This window comes from Peromyscus californicus, unplaced genomic scaffold (genome assembly GCF_007827085.1).
Source record: "Peromyscus californicus insignis strain IS unplaced genomic scaffold, ASM782708v3 Scaffold_6__1_contigs__length_162567912, whole genome shotgun sequence".
In the NCBI taxonomy this organism is placed as follows: Eukaryota; Metazoa; Chordata; class Mammalia; order Rodentia; family Cricetidae; genus Peromyscus; species Peromyscus californicus.
Window position 1 is genome coordinate 18,764,270 of NW_026294584.1, and position 20,866 is coordinate 18,785,135.

Genomic DNA, 20,866 nt, shown 5'->3' on the forward strand with positions numbered 1-20,866 from the left:
AATCAAAATGTTTATGAATAAATGGTATTTAAATATATAACACATGGAGCCTACTATGCACAAAGTAACTACCCAAATTCTTTACAAATATTAATTCATTTAATCCACATTAAATAAAATCTTTTAAATAGGTTTAGCCTTTTTAACCCAGAAAGGTTGAATTACTTGCCTGATTCATGCAGCCGAAAGTGATGGAGCCAGGAGTCTTGCCTGGGCACAGCTATGTCAGAATCTTTGCTCTTACCTTATATCACTTGCAAATAGACGCTGTCTTTAAAATTTTAAGGACATAAATATTCATCCAATGTATGTTTTTAATGATGCAGTTGAACTCACAATAAGAAGGTATGGGTTTGAGTACATTTTTAGTTTACTTGATTTGTGGCATTAAGCAAGTTTATTAGCATAATGGAACCTCAATTTTATCATATATAAAATCAGGGCAGTATTTTTTTTACCTCAAAAGCTTATTATGAGCTTTACAAAACTGGTTTGTATGAAGATACCAGAATACAGTCGGCACCCAGAATGTTACTTGGTATGCCAAGGAGAATGGTTCTTAATTTTTTCCTTCTCCCCTTTCAAAAGGTGCATGTTTGCACACTGTATATCATAGGTCTTAGCAAAAGCAAATCAAATTCTTCGCTTCATAAGGCATTGTTTTTTTAACATTTCTTGGAGATAGAGTTCATGTACTAAATCATTTTCTGGATGGTCAGAGAGCTTGTTTTCTGGGAAAAATCTTATTTTGGTATCTGTTATGATTTAAACATCTAACATCAAGGAATAAAATCTTTCTTCCAATTAGAAAATCAAGTTATATGCATCACATACATGGAATGAAAGGATAGGCCAGCAATACAACAAATGACATTTATTTTCACCATGATCCTTCAACATTCATTAATCTATGAAATCCAAAGATCAGACCAGCAATTCAATAAGTGGCATTTATGTTCATCAAGACCCTCCAACACTAATAGATTTTATCAAATACTATGGAAAACTGTATCAGCTGATTCTTATCAGTCATGGTTACATGTTATAATCTCCTAAAGATGTTCATCAATATACAGACCTCTCCCCCAGATATTCTCATTTAATTAGGTTGGGTAGGGTCGGGCAAGCTTTTTCTCCCCGTTCTTTCATTAAATAAAAATTCTCTCAGGGATTCTAATTTGTGGCTCAAGTTGAGAACACCAGATCAAGTTATCAATGAAACATCACTGGCCCTTTATCCTCACTTTACCTTTACTTTAATAAACACCAACAAGAGATAGCATTTTTATTCTAATCAACATTGAAAAAGTCTAGGGGGTTTTTGTAGAGAACAGAGATGCCACGGCATGATTGTACTAATATTTAGCTTCATTTCTTTAATTGCTTGAAACAGAGGCTATCTTTATTAATCTGCCACCTTCAAAATAACCAGGAAATAGAGACCATATGTATATTAAATTAATTTTTCCATATAAGCACCTGAGATTTCCATATAAGCAACAACTCTGAGATTAGTCATATGCTTCTGTGGATCAGTTATAATGAAGAGTTCATGTTTACTATTTTCAATGTGTTGGTCAATAAGCAATAAACAACACAAAACACTTTTACAATATGGTAAGTATTATTCTCATGGTTTTAGTTCTTAAAATTAACTGTGTAGGCTAGAGTCATTGTTGAACCAAAACAAATCCCAGGTGAGGGTTGTTTGGGGCTCTTTTAAAACAGAATAGAAATGAATGTGAATACTGACAAACTGAGGACTTTGCAAACCCAGTCATCCTAGTTCCTCTCATAACAGAAGCATATGAAACCAGCAATTCCAGCTTTCCAAAGCTTAATTATTTAACTACTGAAAGTGTATTAGGCCAACAACAAGCTGTTACAAATTATATTTCACAAACATCATAGCATTACAAGCATTCCCTCTTCATCCTTAATGGCAAGTCAGCCGGCTTGACTATATAAAATACTTGTCTTCTACAATCGTTTCAGACACTTAAACCTGGACACTCGGCTAGTTAAGATTAGCTTCAGGAACATAGTCAACCTTCATTTTATTTTGAACATTTTAGTCTCAGTTGCCCAATAATTTCAACAAATATCCTTGACTAGATGGGTTTTCTCAGAGCCACTTAAACCACAAAGGTGGTCATGGACTCCTACAGATCATTTCTTCCTTTTCTGATTTACTATATATTGTGAGATTAAAGATATCAAAATTTAAAGATATAGAGCTTTGAGGTAGATTCCAGAAGCAAAGCTGGCATGATAGGTGACAAATTTAACTGCATTGTTAATTTTTGACTTTGGATTTCCTTGGACCTAGGGGAAAATGACTGTTTTGAGAAGAGGAATTAATTTGTTGAAATGTTTCTTGATGTCTTTCACCCAGGCTTGGAAAGAGCATCATGAAAAAGAGGGCTCTTTTGGAAACTATGCACACAACAGATTTTTCCTAATAGGTGTGAAGAATGGCTGCTATGCATAAATGATTGTTGGAAAATAATTCTTTGTAAAACATGACCAAACAAGCAACCCCATTCACTACTGTACTCAATTCTAAGACCATTCCAAGACTGAGAACAACGCAACACATTATCTAGATGCTGATATTCTCTGCAAACACCTATTAGGAAAAAAACCCCACAACTTTAAGTCTAAGAATTGTAATAATCAATAAAATAGAGACTAAAAGTTTTGAAAGAAAATTCATATGCACAATATTATGAAGAGCTCCTCAACACAAAATTGTAAGCTGTAACACCTTCCAAAGATGCCTATTTTTTTCTTTAATCATGGTAAAGTGAAGCAAGAGAGACTAAGCAACAGACTGCATCAGAACCTCTAACATCACAATCAAATTACAATTTTGCAATAAAAAAACCCAAAGTATCAATCTCACCACCACCTCTAGCTATTTCTGAGACCCCCCAGATCTTTAAATCCCACTCACCCTCAGACCCTTCTTACCAGCAGTTCTCTCTCTGTCTGGGCACAGCTCAGGCGTTCTCAGGAACTCAGGCTTCACTGGGCATCTCCCGGGAAGGGGATGCCAACCTCAGGGTGAGGTGCGCGCACCTCTCCAACCAGGAGGGTCTGCAAGCTGCTGGGTGCAGCCCACCCAGGGGCTTGGCTGGCTCGCTTTCCTAGTTTAATGTGAGAGCAAACTGGGTTAGTCTTTTGCAAGCTCTCTTGCCCCCCTCCCAATTTCCAGGCACTTTAAGCCTTCTTTAAAGGATAGGTTCAAAGTCCAAGGCTGTAAGCTAAGGCTGAAGGCAAGGGTCCCTTTCCCGCTGCTCTCTGCTCTCTAAAGCGCGGGACGCTCACCTAAGCGGAGCCTGCCTCTGCTCGTCCCCGAGATGAGGCTGTGCGCAAACTTCTCCGACTTAAGTCCTTTTCGGTGCGCTCCACCCCCGCCCTTCGCGAGACGCGCGGTCGAGGCGGGGCGGACGCTCGCAGAGCCCGCTCCGCCCGGCCCCTCCCTTCACTCCAGGCCTTCCAGCCTTCCAAGGGAGGGGCTGGGGGCCCCCCCAAGTGCCCCCGAGACCCCCTCGCCCCCGGCGGGAGAGGGTCGACCCCTCCCCACCTACCCCCCACCCCCCCCCACCCCCCCCTACCCCCTCAAGGGTCCCGAAACCCCTGCGCTGCGCTCGGAGCCCCGGGAAGCAGGAGAGGGTCCCTAGTTAGACTTATGAGTGGGAGGGACTAGGGGGTCGACAGACTGGGCAGAGAGAGATCCGTAACCGGTCCCTGGAGGCAGCTTTCTGGGAATCCAGCCCCTTCCCCGAGGATGCAAATTCCATAGGGAGGTGAGTTTCCCAAAGAACGCTAACCAGAGAGAGTGGCACTGTACGTAGTTCTGAGAGCGGTCACTCCGAGGACCGCGCCAGCGACGCGGCAGAGAGTGTGCTCTGTAGTGGGGCGCGGTAGTAAAATTGGGGTGGGGGCGTGAGAAAACAGCAGACGGAGACCGGGAGTGCTGAGTAAGGAGCCCGGAGGCAGAGGGTAAGCAAAGACAGAGGGTCCAGCAAGCCCCGGACCGCTCCGGATTTGGGCAGGTGCAATCTAGGGGGCAGGTCGGATTTGGAGGGACATTCTCTTCACATAAGAGGACGTTGCTGATATCTTAGTGCCAGAAGTGAGGATAGCTAGAAAGGAGCGGAGTCTGAGGTGCCTGACTTCTTGTGGAGGACAATTCCGCTTCTCCACAGAAAGCCGGCAGGAGCCCGGGACAATCCGATTCCAGGCGGGGCGCAGCGGGGACGGCAGGCGCACCCTGCGAGGCAGGCAAGTTGTTTCTAAGGGCGGGCTGCCCCCCACCTCCTTATGTCCGGAGCTGCGTGCAGTCAGGCGGCAGCGGACACTTTTTTTTTTTTTTTCCTATTCAAGGAAAAGCTCGGAGAAGCAGCTACCTGTTTGTCCCGGGAATGCAAGGTGGCTGTAGCCGTCCAGGTTACTAACATACCTGAGCAAAAGCAATAGTAATAATGGGGTAGGGGTGGGGGGAAGCCAGAGAGCAATGCAAAACTCTTTCCTAGGCACTCAGAGGTTAAGCGCTTGGGCAGTTCTGGGTGTCAGAGATGCAGGTGTCTTTGAAAGGGGCTACAGCCCTTGCTGCTCATTCTTTCTTGGAGATCAGTGACTAGGCAAAAGTGTGAGTGCTTCTGTCCTAATTTGAACCCTGACTCTTCAACTGAGAGAGACTACAGGGGTCCTTAATTTGTGTAGTTTGGGACTTTTATTGTCTTAGTGGAAGACGGAGTCCAGGGACAAATCAGCTCTTCCTTGGGGGGCGTCTTTGCAGGCTCCCTCTTCTGTATAACCCCCCCTTTACCTGCCACTTTCAGTCTGGTGACCCAGAGGGCTGAGTGTGACCCATCATGCATTCAAACCTAAAGCACCACCCCAGTGCAGGGGGAGAGTCTTCATCCTCTTCATTTCCCGGGTCTAAGTGGCAATAATACTGTTAAGAGTATGAAGTGAGACAAGGAGAGGGACCGGACATTCGGGTGAGAAGGGGGTTTGCAAGGAAACATGCTGAGTAACAGAAACAAAACCTACAGGTGAAGCTTTCTCTTTATACAATTAATTTGTGCTAATGTAAAAAAATTAAAAGTGACCCTCTAAATTCAGGCTTTAGATGCAATTCTTGGCTGTATGCTTTAACATCTGTCTTTGGCTCAAAAGCTCTCTGATTTCCCAGTTGCTGCTGGCCATCTGACATCTGATCAGACCTGCCTTTAAAAATTCTTTTTGAAACTTTATTTGCCTTCTTTGGGTTTTGTTAGTATATTCAAATTGTTCACATATCTCTCACAGCAACTGCTGGGGGTCAAATGTTGAGAATTCTCCTTTTCCTAGCTCAAACCACCAAAATATCAATTAATTAGAGAAATGATAGTATCACTGCTCTGGCATTGAGTGATACAGCAAGTGCAGAGAGATTGGCTTTGTTGTTGTTGCTGTTGTTGTTGTTATTGGCTGACCCTTGGGCATCTCACTGTATTGGTAACACACAGTAGTATTTTAAGAGCAGATTGGATTTGTTTCTGTAAAGCCGTAAAGTTCACATGACTGAGATGTCTAAGAATAAGTAAAAAAAAAAAAAAAGAAGAAAAAAAACCCAGCACATGTATGTTAGAAAGTCTCAAACCATGTGTGGTGTAAGCACTCGACTAATTGGAGTGCTAATTGTGTCAGAAATAATCTTCAAGAAGCAAGAAGTCACTGTAGCCAGATTTCAGGGAGGCTGGAGTGAGGTCTGGGATGAGACTCCGGTCTCTCAGGGGTATTAAATTAACTTTGCCTGCTACTTTAATACCAAAATTGCTATGCACCTGTTGGAGGCACTTGGAGTCACAAAAAGCGTAACTCTGTTGTTGTCTTAAGGCTTCCAAAATATTTTCTGTGTGGTCTCCAGAGGGCAGATGTTGATGTGGGGACCATTAAGAAGGATTTGCATGGTTTTGTTGACTTTCTGAGAGTTATTGCTTTTTCCTACAATCAATTTAGTGAAATGGAGTAGAAAATGGCAGAATGGAGTGTGTTTGGGAAGCATGGGTGCTGTTTCTTGAAAGTTCAGTATCACTTCCCTATGCCTGGACTGTACTGCAAAAAAAAAAAAAAAAAAAAAAAAAAAAAGATTTCTTCCTGGGGGTCATAATCTAAAGTGGCATAAATTTGATTTGTGCCAAGCTGCTGCTTTTCAAACTGGATGCCTCATATGTGTAAACAAACCTTTGAATAAAAGAAGTTTGTCAAGGGAGCATTCAGGAAATAAGCACCTTAAAACTGATAATCCTACATTTCTGGAATTGTCACTAATTACTTTTGACTTCAAAATGCTGCAGCTTTACAGGAGGTTTTGTGTTCTTCTGTCCCTCTTTAAACATTTTGTCCTTTAGGCAGCTGTGAGTTTAGGGAGACTCAGCTATCAATCTTGTCTACTGTGTTTGGAGCCTGAAAATCTAACTGCTTTAGAAGCAAACTCCACCTCTGTCTAAAACTCCTCAATTTTCATTGCCCAGAGTGTGGAGTCTTGCCACGCATGAGGTAAAGAGGTTGCCGTTCGGCTGCATAGCGAAACCCTGGGATCTGCCCACATCTGCCCTTCAGCACTGGGGTTCCTGGCATGAGCTGCTGGGCAGGTGGGTACTGGGCTCCGGACTAAGTCCTCATCCTTGAACTGCGAGCACTGTCCTCATGAGGCATTTCTCTAGCCCTGAGATTCTTCTCCTTTTAAGCTTCCTTGCATTGAAATACATTCCAGGCCGTCATACACCATTTAAAACATATTTAATATTACTTGGGTCTGTAATACACTGAGTTAGCCACCCCTGTGGGACCTAAACAGTATAATATACAATTCCCACCCTCAGGAAGCCCACCGTCTCTATAAGGACATGTATCTCTTTCTTTTTAGCCTTCCATACACAGCAGCTGGTGGTTATCCTGTATGTAATTACCCTTCAGATTTACAGACCTCAGGATGACAGCAAGAATAATAATTCACCTTGGTGAAAAATAAATTTTTTCCCTTGAAATAATTTGAACTTTGACCTGATAGATCATGCTTTTCTGGAAGAAAGTCGGCTTTGATTTTCAGGCTGTTTCTGAAACGGAGCTGGTACATCTCACAGGGGGCCGCACGGTGATATTTCTCAGAAAAACATAGCTCCTGGCAGCAGAAAACAAAACACCAAACTAAAGCAAAGCTCAACAACAAATTCCACGTGAACTAGGAAATGTCTTTCCTAATTATACTTAGTATAAACTTTACTTGGGTTAACTGTTAACCCCGTGAATAAATAACCCAGAGTAGGAGATGGTAGCAGGCCATACCCTACTGGGTAGTAATGGAAACTAATTATTCCATGTCTGATGAAGTTGGGAATGTATTCTTCCTGTTTTATAAAGAGAATTCCAGACAGAAACCCAGGAGCCAGGGGGAAAAAATCTGCAAAAACAAATGTATGCATTCATTCATTAAAAAAAAAAAACATGAATAATTGAGCACTGAGGGTTTACATCCTAGTTGGGTGGGGGGGGCAAATAATGATACGCAGAGTGAGCAGTGGTGAATTTCAGGCACTGGCGGTATCGAGGAGAGACAAGCAAGGCAATATTGCTGTACATGTCAGGGAAGCTTGTCTCTGAGATGAGACCCTCACACTCACCAGGAAAATCCTCACGATTTGCTTGTCCCTCACCCCCTCTTAGAGATGCCATTTGGTCAGGAATCGACTCATCTTGGGATTGTGCATGTGTGGGCATGTGTGTCTCTGTAAACGGCTCTCTGTAATTTAGTTGAATTTGGTCTGTGCTCGGGAATTTGGAAGATAGGAGGTGTGGGGTGAGTAGCCACAATTTTCTGTACTTCTGAGGCTGCTTCGTATTAAGTTATATTAGTAGAGAGAACTCTCACATGGTACTAACCTTTTAGCTTAAATTGTCAGGATATCTTGTCAGACTGCTAAGAGGTAGATACAACTTCCTCTAGAGTTACAGCAAAAACTTAAATTGTCTTTAATAGCTGTGGTTCCTAACTCTCTGTTTTATAGTGAAAAACCAAGAGTTTTATCGTCTCTTCCTTATTGAAAACTTACTCTGCACTGTTCCATTTTACCAAGCATCTATATCATTATCTTATCTTAATTCTATGATGCAGGCATATTTCATTATGGTTGTGCAGGTGCATAGGCAGATGCGGAATGTGTTTTGACAAAATAATGAAGATTCGATTGCAGGATGATTAATTCGTACATATACTGGATGGCAGTGTTTCAATCAAGGCAAGAATGGGCATCACCTGTCCCCTCAATTCCAGTCCTGGCTGGTAGGAGAACAGAGGGAGAGAGAAATACACAGGGCTGTAAGGGCACAGGGTCAGACTGCTTTGCTTCCCATAGGCTTGCTTCCCTAATTAGGAAAAAACAAAAAACACAATCTTATGATTCTAAATAGCAGGAAAGGCCCATGTTAGGCATCTATAAATATTTCAGAAATAGATTTTAATTATAGACGTTTTCAGAGAAGGTGACGAAGGTGTACAGATCTTTCAAAGGCAGAAATTGCAAAAAGCAAAGAAACCTCCAGTGTTACAAGAAAGCACAGGACTGGGGATAAGGAGAGGATTTCATGGCAGAGGAGACTAGGGGAGACCATGCATTTCTTCCCTGGGGTGACCCTGCGCTCCTCTTGTCCCCAGGGTGCCGTTCTTCAAGATTGATTACAGGAAATAAATTGATTACAGATGACTGTATGTGTCGGGAGAGTGAAATCATGCCTCCAGAACCTCGTTACCTGCCTCTGCCACTTCCCTGGCAGCTTCTCCGGCTTTGCCTTCTCCACTTCAAAGGGGGCAGTGTTTTCCCACGTCCTCTTCATTACTGCTCTGTTTACAGAACATGTTCTATTTGTTGTCTTGTTTCACCTTGTTGCCTAAACCTTTTTAGATGATTTTTTCCCCTCAGGTTTCAAAATCTCTACTTGATGGATTCTGTCTTCCCCTTTCTTAAAGCAGATTTTCTTGTGCTTTTGTCTCTCAGTGACGGACCAGCTAGATCCCCACTTTCTTGAAACTGTCTCTAGTCTAAATATTATTTGAAAGGAAATGTTTGTTTCTTATGAATCCGAATTAAGGTGTCACATGAGGTGACAAAAATCACCTGCTGTTATGTACAGATTTAACTCAAGGACATATGGTGGTACTGCTCAAGTTTTGAAGTGCTGTAAACTACTTGGGCGTCTTGATGCAATGTGAACTCTCCTTGATACCTTAGGAGTGGGCCCTGAGATTCTGTATTTCTTTCTTCACGTGTGTGTGTGTGTGTGTGTGTGTGTGTGTGTATGTCTGCTCATGAAGGCCAGTGGGTGATACTGGGCGCCTTCTTTCGTACTTCTCCACCTTAATTATTTAAGATAGTCTCTCTCCATGAATCTGGAACCCACAGAATCTGCTAGACTGGCTACCCAGCCAGCCTTAGGAATCCTCTGGTCTATCACTCCCCTGTCCTGGGATCACCTGTGTGCACAAATAGACCTAAGCTTTTATGTGGGTTCCAAGGATCCGAACTCAGGTCCTCATGCTGTGCAACGGACACAAGATTCTGAATTTCTACCGAGGTCACATGTTTCTGATGCTGGTTTATAGCTCATCTTTTAGGCAGCGCAGATTCTGCCTATTCCCCTCAGATATATGCTTTGTTTTGTAGATTGCACGCATTTCTAGGTTTTCAGTGTGTTTTATTCTATGAGATTCAATGTTGTATGGCCCCATGAAATGGGATTAATTCTGTTTTTTTTTCTTTCTGGTTTAATCTTAAAAAAGAAATAGTGATGACAATTGCTTTGAATAGAGGCAGCTTCCTGTTGCAGGAAGCAGGGAAAGAAATTTATTCTTGGGGCTTTAATCAACAGAATTTTTTTTTTTCTTAGAAGAAATTTTGGTTCTAAAGAAGCTAGTCTTTCTGAGAGAAGAATCACCTGTTGGAGAAAAGATAGATGATGCTGACAAGGCATTGATGGAGGTGGTAGGGTAGGTTTGGTACGTCTGGAGTTTGAAGGTGGTGGGTGTTTGTGGTAATTGTCATTTGTGGTGATGGTAACAGAGTTTGAGACTCAGGTCGTGCTGATCATAGGTGTTAGTGGCAGCTCAGTGGTGGCAATAGTGGCGATGGGTTCCTGAGCTGTGCTTAGAGAGTGCTGCAGCGGTACTGGCGATTATATTGTCAGTTTTCAGTAAACAACAGAGCAGCAAATATCAGTTTCCACTCTTGATTCAAGCTGTTTGCTATCTTTGTGTATGCTGTCAAATTGCTCAGTTTCTTGGAGCCTCAGTTTATTCATTTGAAAACGCAACAAGAATAATAATTATGTGATTATGCTATAGAGATGAAATAAAGTTCGTAAAGCTCTTAGGAAAATGGAAAATACATGGCTCATATTAAACATATGTTGACAATTTATTGGCAAATGTGCTTAACTCTGCTATCGTTCTTAGCTTGTAAGTGTCCAGTTGAGTTGAATTCAGACTTTTAAAAATTTAGTTCATGTTTTTCTGTCTTTTGCTCTTCTGGACATATCTTCAGTAGCTCAGAACTAGAGGTCATAGATATGATATTAACCTTTGGATGTTAAATGAGTGAAGGCGTTTCAAACATTTATTGCTTAAATTTTTCTTCATACATAATTTCAGTGCTGTAGAGATCGACACTTCTAGAATTTAATAATGCATTTTTTCCTTCTAGAATTTTCAGTAGTCTGATAAGTGGGTAGTTAGAATCCATTTACATGAATATAGATTGTTTCTATATGTTTTTATATCTTAGCCAATGATCCTCATGCGGTACCATTTTCCTCCTAATTACCAAGTGAATGTTCAAGAAATTCCAACAGTTAATACTGGATGGAGATGAAGTCTCCTTGAGATGTTCCAACATTTATAAGATTCCAAACTTCCAGGCCAGGTACCTGGGACTCTTCAAGATTGGGCTATAAATGCCCTTATTGTCAGTTATTGTCCACTTCTTACCTCCTCACGCACTTTATTTGGCCAGTGTAGGCCGTATACACAGTAATAATAACAGCATCAATTCATTAAATATTGATCTACCACCTATCAGACACTGTTGAGCAGGTCTCATGCTTTATGTTATTTGATCTCTGTATCAACCCTGAAAGGAACATTTTATTGGCCTTATTTTGTAGACAATTATAATAGTTAAGAATTTTTATCAATGTCATGAAATCTATTGCAACTTCAGCTCATGTATGTAGAATTTTCTATTTCTAGGGTCATATGCTGCCTCTCCTATACTTTCTTGCTTATCTACTTCTGTACCTTTGCTCATGGTTGGCTCTCATTCTGAAATGAACTCCATACTTTATTGTTTTATGTAAAATCTACAAAACTATGCAAAGCTTCACTCAAATCCATATTCATATGACTTTAGGAAACTTCTTTTTTCATTCTGTGCCTCAATTCCTCAATAGAAAAAAATGGGAAAGAAAAACTTTTTTTGTATTATACAAATGATCTAGAATTAAATATGTTCTATTTTATGCTATATCCCATACTCATGTAAGCACATGCTCATATGTGTGCATGCATTCATGCTTATAAGCTTCAATCTAAAGCTAATGAAGAAGTTAGATCAGTTCACGCACAAAGTGTTAAATCAATTTATAGAAGCAGATTTCTTAGGAAAATTCTAGTTGAAAAATGTTGAATCTGTAACACAGAGAAAATTTGTATCTTGGGTCACATAGTTGGGACAGTTAGCTATGGAATTCAGCATTTTTGTTTTCTATACCAGAATATTTTTTTATTTCATTACATTGGAATATTCTGCCTTGTAAAACTTAAAAGCTTGCCACTGAAGTCCCTTGTACCTCTTTAGTGGAGAACATTGCATTGTCACTACTGTGATATGATTCTTACCACTCAAGCTGAGTTGTGACCTCTGTAGAGGCAGAGGCTTATCTCATTCATCTTTGCTCCCCACACACACCACTCTGATACAGTGCACATTCATTGATTGAACATCTGCTATAACAAGGATATGCAATGATTATTCATCAGTTAGAAACTGAATTCCAGGTGCTCTCACATCCGCGTTCAGTTTTCTCATAGCTATGATGGCCAGGCACAGTTGCACAGAGGAGGAAACTGAGGGGAAGAAACCTCAAGCATCCAGGTATTTCCAAGCCCACCAGCAGAAATAGACTGTGAGTTCACTTGATCTTTGAGGCAACTGTTTCTCTGCTCTCTTCCTATAATGCAGATAAGTGAGAATTACTTGGAAATTTTTTTTTGCCATGGTGATTTTCTTAATATTTTTCATTTTCATATCTATTTTGTTTATTTAATCAAATGTTTTAAAAAATTGAGCCGGGCGGTGGTGGCGCACGCCTTTAATCCCAGCACTCGGGAGGCAGAGCCAGGCGGATCTCTGTGAGTTCGAGGCCAGCCTGGTCTCCAAAGCGAGTTCCAGGAAAGGCGCAAAGCTACACAGAGAAACCCTGTCTCGAAAAACCAAAAAAAAAAAAAAAAAAAATTGAGTGATACACATTGCAGGATATTTGGAAAATAAAAGAAAGAATTGCCTGTAACCTCACTAGTCAGTGATAAGCAACATTAACATTCTGTTTCTTTTCTCCCATTACTTTTTCCATGTAAGAAATATTAATGGTATCTGCTTATCTTTCTCTTTTCTTAAATTACATTTAAATTGAGATTGCAATTCCCTTTAGAATGCAACTACCCCAGTCATCGTCCAGGAACTAGTAAATAAGAGTGCTTTATATGAAATGGTGTGAAATGACCTACGCTGAACCCGGACTGCTCTATCTGTATATTTGATGAGACACTCAAAGAGGTGTGGGATACGAGGTTCCCATGCATTTGGTAACTCTTCAGATTTTTCTCACTCTGCAGTATCTTTTTTCCAGCTGGAACCGCAGCAGCACAAATAACTACAGACACCTGTGCACAGACAGCTTCTGCCAGTACAGTGAAAGAGAGCCATTCTCCAGGGTAACAGGCAGGAGCATTTAAAGCAAAACGTACAGGAAATCTTGGTATTTGCATGAATCCGCTCGTAGGCATTCATGTTGGCCATATTTCGGAAACTGCAAATAAGTACATTTCTCTAGCTACTTCAGGGCTTTGCTTTGAATAGTTGTAGACAGTAGAATACTTACTTAAATTTTTGTATACATTTCTTAATTTATACACATAGTGGTTGACTTTCCCAGAATGTTCATTATGAAAAAAAGTGAGAATGCAGAATCTATTGAAAAGATAGGGAATCATGCTAGACCAGAATAGTGAAGCTAACTGGTTTTAAGTGTCTTGCCTTATTGCCTTCTCTGTGAACCCTTAAAGGGCTAGCAAGAATTTAAGTGTGGCTTCAAGTAACAGAAGAACTACAGATAATAATAAACTAGTAATATTAAGGTTTAATTTTGTCTTCAAGAAGGATATGGATATAGGTACTCAAGAGAAAATCTTGCTAGTAGGGTCTGCCTATACAAAGTCACCAAAGATCTGAGCTGCTTCCAGTTCACTTCTTCTCCATTGTTAGGGTAAGGTCCAGGTCCATATGGGTGAAAAGATAGTTCTGGTGCCAAAAGCCACGCTTCAAGTTAAAGGACATGGGTGTCAGAGGGAAAAGCATCAATGGGTACACGGTAACTTTCTTTTAAAGAAGGTTCCAGAAGCTACCCAGTTTCTCTTTTACTTAAAACGTGTTAGATGGAGTTGGAGACATGGCTCAGAGGTTAAGAGTACTGACTGTTCTTGCAGAGGACCCAGGTTTGATTATCAGCACCCCCATGGTGGTTGACCTCTGTCTGTAACTGCAGTTCTAAGAGATATGACACCTTTTTCTGGCCTCGATTTTCACTAGATACACACACACACACACACACACACACACACACACACACACACACACAGGCATACACAAACAGGCATACACAAACGCACACAGGCATACATATAATAAGGTAAAAAAAAAATGCCTGGACTCTAGTCATATGGTTATGTTCACTTGCCAAAGAATAGGGAAAATCTTATCTTTATCTGAGTTACTATGCATATAAACTAAAAATACCCTTGTAAAATAAAGATACAATGGATACTGAGGGCAATCTTGATCTTTTCCAGAGAGATTATTAAAAGCTACTACTACAAATAATATTTTTATTTTTCTTCTATATGTATCTGTATTTTGAGTAGCTGTTTAGTGAAACTAAATAGTGCAATCTCAGATGCCTGGTCTAGAAGCCAGCAGACTGCAGCCTTTGGGCCAGGTCCAGCTGCCGTCTGTTCTGTTAATAAGGTTGTGTGGGGATACGGTCACACTCACTCATTTGTGTGTTGTTTGTGGCTGCTCCATCACCACAGAAGCAGAGAGAGGCAGCTGCATCAGTGAATTCAAATATTTACAACTCACCTTATAGAGAAAAAAGTTCACGGACTCCTGTTCTGAACACTACAGTTTCATAAATATTGAATTAATCCACTTTTAAAGCATGTCAAGTCACTAGTTAAAAGAAGTTCTTTATGAATTATTATTACATTGAGATGCATCTATAATAAGACATCCTAGCATTTTATGTATTACTAGTTAGGTGAACGATGATGATGATGAAAAGCCAATATGTAAGACTAAAAATATAAATGGAGTTTGAATTATTAAAATTGGAAGAGTTTTTGAAAAAATAGAAGAACCTGTCAAACCTAGGTCATGGGTTTATGGAAGTCTACTATTTTCTCTATTTCTTTGGAAAGTTGAAAAAATATTCTGTAATTAAATTATTTTTAAGAATTTATAACAAAAATACATGGCTTCTCTGAAAAATAATTTCAAAAAAGTGGAATCAAGATCCAAAAATGGTGCTGGGGAGATGAGATGTCTCAGTTAGTACCGTGCTTACCATGAAAGCTTGAAGACATGAGTTCGATCCCTAGAAATCATGTATGAAACCTTGGGGTGTTGCCCTGCACAACTTATCACTCCATTGCCACGGAGGCAGAGACAGGCCAATGCCTATAGCTTTCTGACCAGTTGGCCCAGCCTAATCTAGTGAATGACCCTGTTTTAAATAACACTGTGGGCAATACCTGAAGAATGACACCCAAAGTTGACCTCTGGCCTCCACGTACATCCACATACATTTACTGAACAAGCACACACATATACACATATATGAACACACATCGGAGAGGAGGCAGAAAGATTGTAGGAGCCAGAGTTCAGGGAGGACTAGAGCGAAGGGAAACAGAGCCTTCTGAACATTAAAGAAGTGATGCACAACGAACTCCCAGAAGCTGTGGTTGCCTACACAGAATCCATCATGGACCAGAGAGAGATTCAGGAAGCCCCCACGCCTTGCTGTGCAGCTCTTGGCTTCCTGGGGAGGAAATGATGGTTTTCTTTAAGGGTGTGGCACCTGGTATGCTCCAGTTGATGGTCTTACACCTACACCTGTGAGAATGTAGGTAGCACAAACCAGGTTCAGAGAACCATACCAAAAAAAAAAAAAAGACGACTTGGGAGGGGGTGGGAGGATGGGGCTGGATCTGGGAGCAGTTAAGGGGAGGAATAGAGATTAATGTGATCAAATTACATTGCATGCATGTATGGAATTCTTAAAACAAAAATATTAAAATAAAATTAAAACCAGAAGAGATCCAAGTCTATTCTAATTCGGACGCTGGAAGGAAGCTCCTTCTGGAATAGCGTGCTGAACAGGCTGCTCCTGTTGCAGTGTGAGATTATTGTGGTTGACCCTTCAGAATCATATCAGCAATTCCATAGACTCTGCACATCTGTAAACTGTGACTGCCTCTGCTAGAGGACTCCAAAAATAGCCCCTGTATCCCAAAGCAGAGAGGACAACATCTGAAGTAATAAGAGCTCTGTAGTTTCTGCTGTTGGTCTTGGCATCAATTTCGATCATTTACTCATAGTGGAGTAAATTATTTAGAAAGACCAAAAGCCGTGTGATAGACTTTTTTAATATTTAAGCTTTTTCAAAAGGGTGCTTGTAATCTATAAACAACTTGATATGTAAAGGGGAAAATAACTCTCTAAATTATTTAAGACTTGTCACTTTAGTGACAATAAGAAAAACCTCATTGTTCCTTTAAGGGAGCATTCCTATATTAGAAAATTAATGTGGCTGTATACTTTTGAGAGAAGGAATTTCAAAACCTCTATTGCTGTAAAAATTATATCATTGTCTTTTAACAATATATGCACATATAATATACATGCGTAAAAGCTGTTTATCTGCCAAAATTGGATTACTTTACCAATTGCAAGTTTAATTAACTGAAAAAAGGTTACATTTTAATTAAAATTTAGGGTGACTCTTAAAGGCTGTAGTGTACTTAATATGTGTTATAAAAAATCTCACAGTATTATCAATACCTCTCAGGTTTGACTACTCACACGTTCCAAGTCATTATCTTGAGAATAAAACAAAAACAGGGGATAATTTTTTCCAAACTCTTTAAATCAAGCATCTATTGTGTAAAAGGCAGGTGTTACATACTGAAGATGTGAAAATATGTAAAACATAGTCCCTCAAATAACTCACAGACTAGTAGGGATAGGAAGAGAAGTAAAAAGTTAAGTTTATCAAAAGATATAAGTGTCCTGACAGATGTGCAAGACATGGGAGGTGCCAGAAAGGCACAGATGGCGCTCCGATGACCAGGTAAGGTAAGTAGAGAGTGCACCCCTTGTAGAGTCCCTGGCAAGTCAAAGGCCTCGTGGACATCTTGTTTGAAAACAAAATGAATTTCTTCATGTCGGTAGAGTATAAGGCCATTGAAAAGAAGTGAGAAGATGGGAAAATAAAAAGGTCGTCGGAGCGAGATTATCATTGAAGACTTTTAAAAGGAGAGAAAGATTAATTTTTGTCAGACCTGGGTTTTAGCTATCTCCAGTCGAGAGGGAGTGAGATCAGAAGAACAGAATCCAGTTAAAGGATACGCAGTGGCTGGGGTAGACATGTGTGTGGCAGTGGTTAATTTCAATTATTGGCAAAGACCATTGAAAGGAGGAGGTGAATTTTCGTTTACTTTGCAGAAATAAACCCATTTGATAATGGGGGATGGCGAAGAGTGGGGAACAGAAGAAGAGAAGGAAGAGGAGGAGAGAGAGAATAAAGAGGAAGATAATTGTTACCAGGGAAACAGTTGATCATGGCATTTCCATGTCAGAGGGCATATGAGTTTGTGAGGTGGGAACTGGCCAGGGAAAGAAATTTCTATTTCATATTTAATTTTTTAGGTCATGTTTTATATTTAATTTCATATTTCATGTCTACTTGATACCCACATGAGGATAATGGGGCCTGAAGATAGATATTGGTGATCTGCTTTTCAAAATATTTATCTGTTTTAACATATGTGTACTTGTGTGGGTCTTGTGTGGGTATGTGTATGTCTGTATGTGTCCAAGGTGGCCAGAAAAAGGTGTCAGATTGCTTGGAACTGGAGTTTTAGGCAGTTCTAAGCTGCCTTGTGTGCTAGGAACAGAACTTAGGTTCTCTAGAAGGGAAGTGAGTGATCTAAACTTCTGAGGAATCTCCAGCCTGAGGGATTCATCCTAGATAGGTAATGATAGGGAAATTACTGATACTTATTAATACAGACTAAAGTGAGCATGAATGGCACTTTCTGACTAGAGTGACATTCAAATGGATTTATTTCTTTTGGAGGCCAAGGAAGTTTCTGTGTGGGGCTCTTTTCCCCACTCCCTGACAGAAATTGAACTAACTTTTTATCACTGATCACATTTTCTTTTCCCTAGTTCACAAGACAATTTTTAAAGGCTACAGGGTGCCCCACATAGAAAGTGTACTATGGGCACTGACCAGCAGTCACCAGAAAGGAGAGAAAACCAAATAGAAGATTAGTTTGGAAAGTATTTCTAACAAACACATATGCCTTTTCACAATGCATTCCCTTTATTATTAATTTTACGTATAGCAGATTACCATTAGAGTTATTCTCAAGAATACTACTTTTGGGAGTAGCATATTTTCCTTAGCAATGTATTTTAAAAGAAAATTATATACACATCAGTGAAAATGAGAAATTAAAATGGCTTCCTAGATTTCTGTTACATGTGAACGCTTCCATTTTTTATAAAGCATCATTTGTCTTTTTGGTACAAAATCCTGGAAACATAGAGAAATTCATGGCAATTTTTATCTGTTGTCACTTAACGCTGGTCCATTCTTCCTAGTTCAGCTATCAAATAAGTATTTGATATTCGTAGACCAAGTTTAGTGATAAACTCCATCTATTAATTTAAAAATATTTGAATAATTTGCATCAATGTACATTTCACCTCCATCTTAGTATTGTTGAATATTAAACAATATTCTAAGCTAATGATTATTCAATGTAACATCCCCATTTGGGGCATGTTTAGGGTTTGCCACACAAGCGGAGAAAATCTCAAAGTAAGATACACAAGGCAGGTCTTAATTTCCTCATGGAGAAGTCAGAGGTAGGCAAGGTGACTTTGCTGTTGTGATGACCTACTGGGCTCTTGGGACCCCAGCCTCCCCTTTTCTGGCTACTCTGATGTCATTCGAGCTATTGGAGGCAACCTAAACTTTCCCAGAGCCTCACACGTGTCTTCTGTCTACTTCATGTTACAGGAGTCCCTTCTTTTTGTAAGAAAATTTGCACAATTTGGTCTTTTAGCTAGAACTGTTCACTTAAATACAACTGTGTTCTGTTACTGACAGCAAGAGAAGATGGATTTACAGGGGGAGGAAATCACTGACCTTGCCACGGTCAGTACACCATCCACTGCTGTCTTAATATAAAGTATTTAACAGTAAACTAAGTCCTTTCCCAAGCCACTGATGGGAATTTCTGCAACTTCATACTTCTGGATTTAAATCTGTTAACCAAGTAGGTCTCAGTTTACCAATGGCAGAAACACAGTATAACATAAGCTATAAGGCCATTTAATTCAAAATAAAAGCATTTATTGAACTTAATATGGCAAAAGTCCTCAATTGTTTAGGGAGCTATTATCATGACATTTAAAAAAATAACTCCTCTGTCCAAATGCATTACTCACTTATGAAACTCTTTCAAACCTGTTGCCTTTCCTGACTCACCTGAACACATGCCTCACCTGCTCTCACAGACATCTGTCCTGGTATTTCTCACTGGGTAGGACTTGTCCCACTTTATCTGACTTCCACCACAACTTGTGCTTTTATCCTTTAGATTTTTCACCACCATTTCTAATCTGCTTCCATCAGTTTTCCTTTACACATGAAGTTTTCAGTCTTTATTTCTTAAATCATGTTCATTTGAATATAGGTTTAGAATTAGTGACTCCTTAGAAATCCCACAATACCTTGTGACAGAAGACCTACCAAAAGCTATTTTCATCAAGAGTTGTAGAGTCTAGTGAGGAGAGAGCAGGGGCTCTTTCTGGGGCTGAGGAGCACCCCTGATCTCTGCACCTTGGTAATCATGACAACGTGGATAGGAAATATCTCCATGGCATGTTGTTCATGGTCCCAGGAGAGCAGAGCACATTTTCATTTTGTTGAGGTGAAATGATACTCAGATGACTAGGGGAGCTCCCTCAGGCTACTGGTCAACAGTACTTAAGGGGGATTGTACAGAGGCAAACAGCAGATGTCGCTGATATTCCTGGGCACAACTGAGGACTCTGAGCTGTCTTTGTCCATCTGTACCAGAGCAGTTGAAGTGGATGGGAAAACCATCTGTTCAGGGAGGCAGGTAAAAGAGAGGACTGTACAATGGCCTCCTTTGCAAGCATAATGGACACAGTTTATGGTCTCCGGGATGCTGAATACTATTGTTTAGACATGAGACCATTGTAATCTGGTGCTTTGAATGGGAATAACAGCATTTCAGATGGAAATAATAGCACTTCAAGGTTACACAAAGAATGTCTTCTACATCCCTGGACTTGGACAAAGAGAGGACTGGAAATTGTGTGGGGGAGGAGAGGGGGAAGGGAAACAAAAAATAAATGATGAGTATTACCAGGGTGATAACCCAGAAAATACAAGTAAAATAAACAACGTTCTCTGACTTTCTCCTTTGAAATCATTACAGCTTGATATTTCTATGAGAGAAATCTCACAACCCTTCATAAGAATTTAGTAGTAGTTTTTAGTAATAATTCAGTATGGTCAGTCATCTGTCTTGTGAGTAGTACCATAGTGAGGTAGTTTAAGAGTAAACATTCCCATGGAATCAGGACTGATTCACTCAAGATCTATAAGCCTCAGTTTCCTTCTACATAAAATAGAGATAGTAGTAATGATTTGAAACTATTAGCTAATAAATAGTAATAATTTTGAATACCTGCCTCCTTCAGGTATTTAAAGTGAAAATTAAATAATATCATATAATGAATTGGGCATAGATCAGACTATCATTGCATATTTTTGCTGTGTAATACTCACTACATTAAACTGGCTACAGTTTTGCTTTCTAAAGTAATTTTCACACAACACACTAGACTTCGTTAAGCTGTCATGGGAATGATAACTATTTTTTTTGTTCTTCATTTTCCAAGTGGTTAAATTATTTCACAGTTTATCAGCTGTGATCCAATTCCACCGTTCATACTCTGGCAAAACTGCCTTCTCCAATAAAGGGAGGTGGATACAGACCTGCAGAACTGGAACAAAGGATGCTGAATTGCTATTCCAAAGTGCCTTGCTTTGAACCCAAATAATTTTTCCTGCTATTAGAGCACAATTTTTCTTGGAATAATCTTGCATTTCTTCACATTTTATAGGGCATTAGATTGACTGACAATTTGATAATCAG

General features: G+C 40.0%; 1 protein-coding gene and 1 long non-coding RNA gene across 3 annotated transcripts in view; one reads left to right on the forward strand and one right to left on the reverse strand.

The window, feature by feature from the left end:
* The window catches only part of Calcr (calcitonin receptor), a 79,604-nt gene extending 76,153 nt beyond the window's left edge, over window positions 1-3,451 (reverse strand). For both annotated transcript variants that reach the window (XM_052720671.1, XM_052720670.1), the window contains exons 1-2: window positions 3,331-3,451; window positions 2,974-3,149 (exon numbers count right to left, since the gene is read on the reverse strand). The gene's annotated coding sequence lies outside the window, so the exon portion shown is untranslated. The remainder of the gene's footprint in view (window positions 1-2,973; window positions 3,150-3,330) is intronic.
* Window positions 3,452-3,615: 164 nt separating this feature from the next.
* LOC128099908 (uncharacterized) overlaps window positions 3,616-20,866 on the forward strand; it is a 36,115-nt gene continuing 18,864 nt past the window's right edge. Inside the window, exon 1 of the long non-coding RNA XR_008214597.1 lies at window positions 3,616-3,812. This is a non-coding gene — a long non-coding RNA (uncharacterized LOC128099908). The remainder of the gene's footprint in view (window positions 3,813-20,866) is intronic.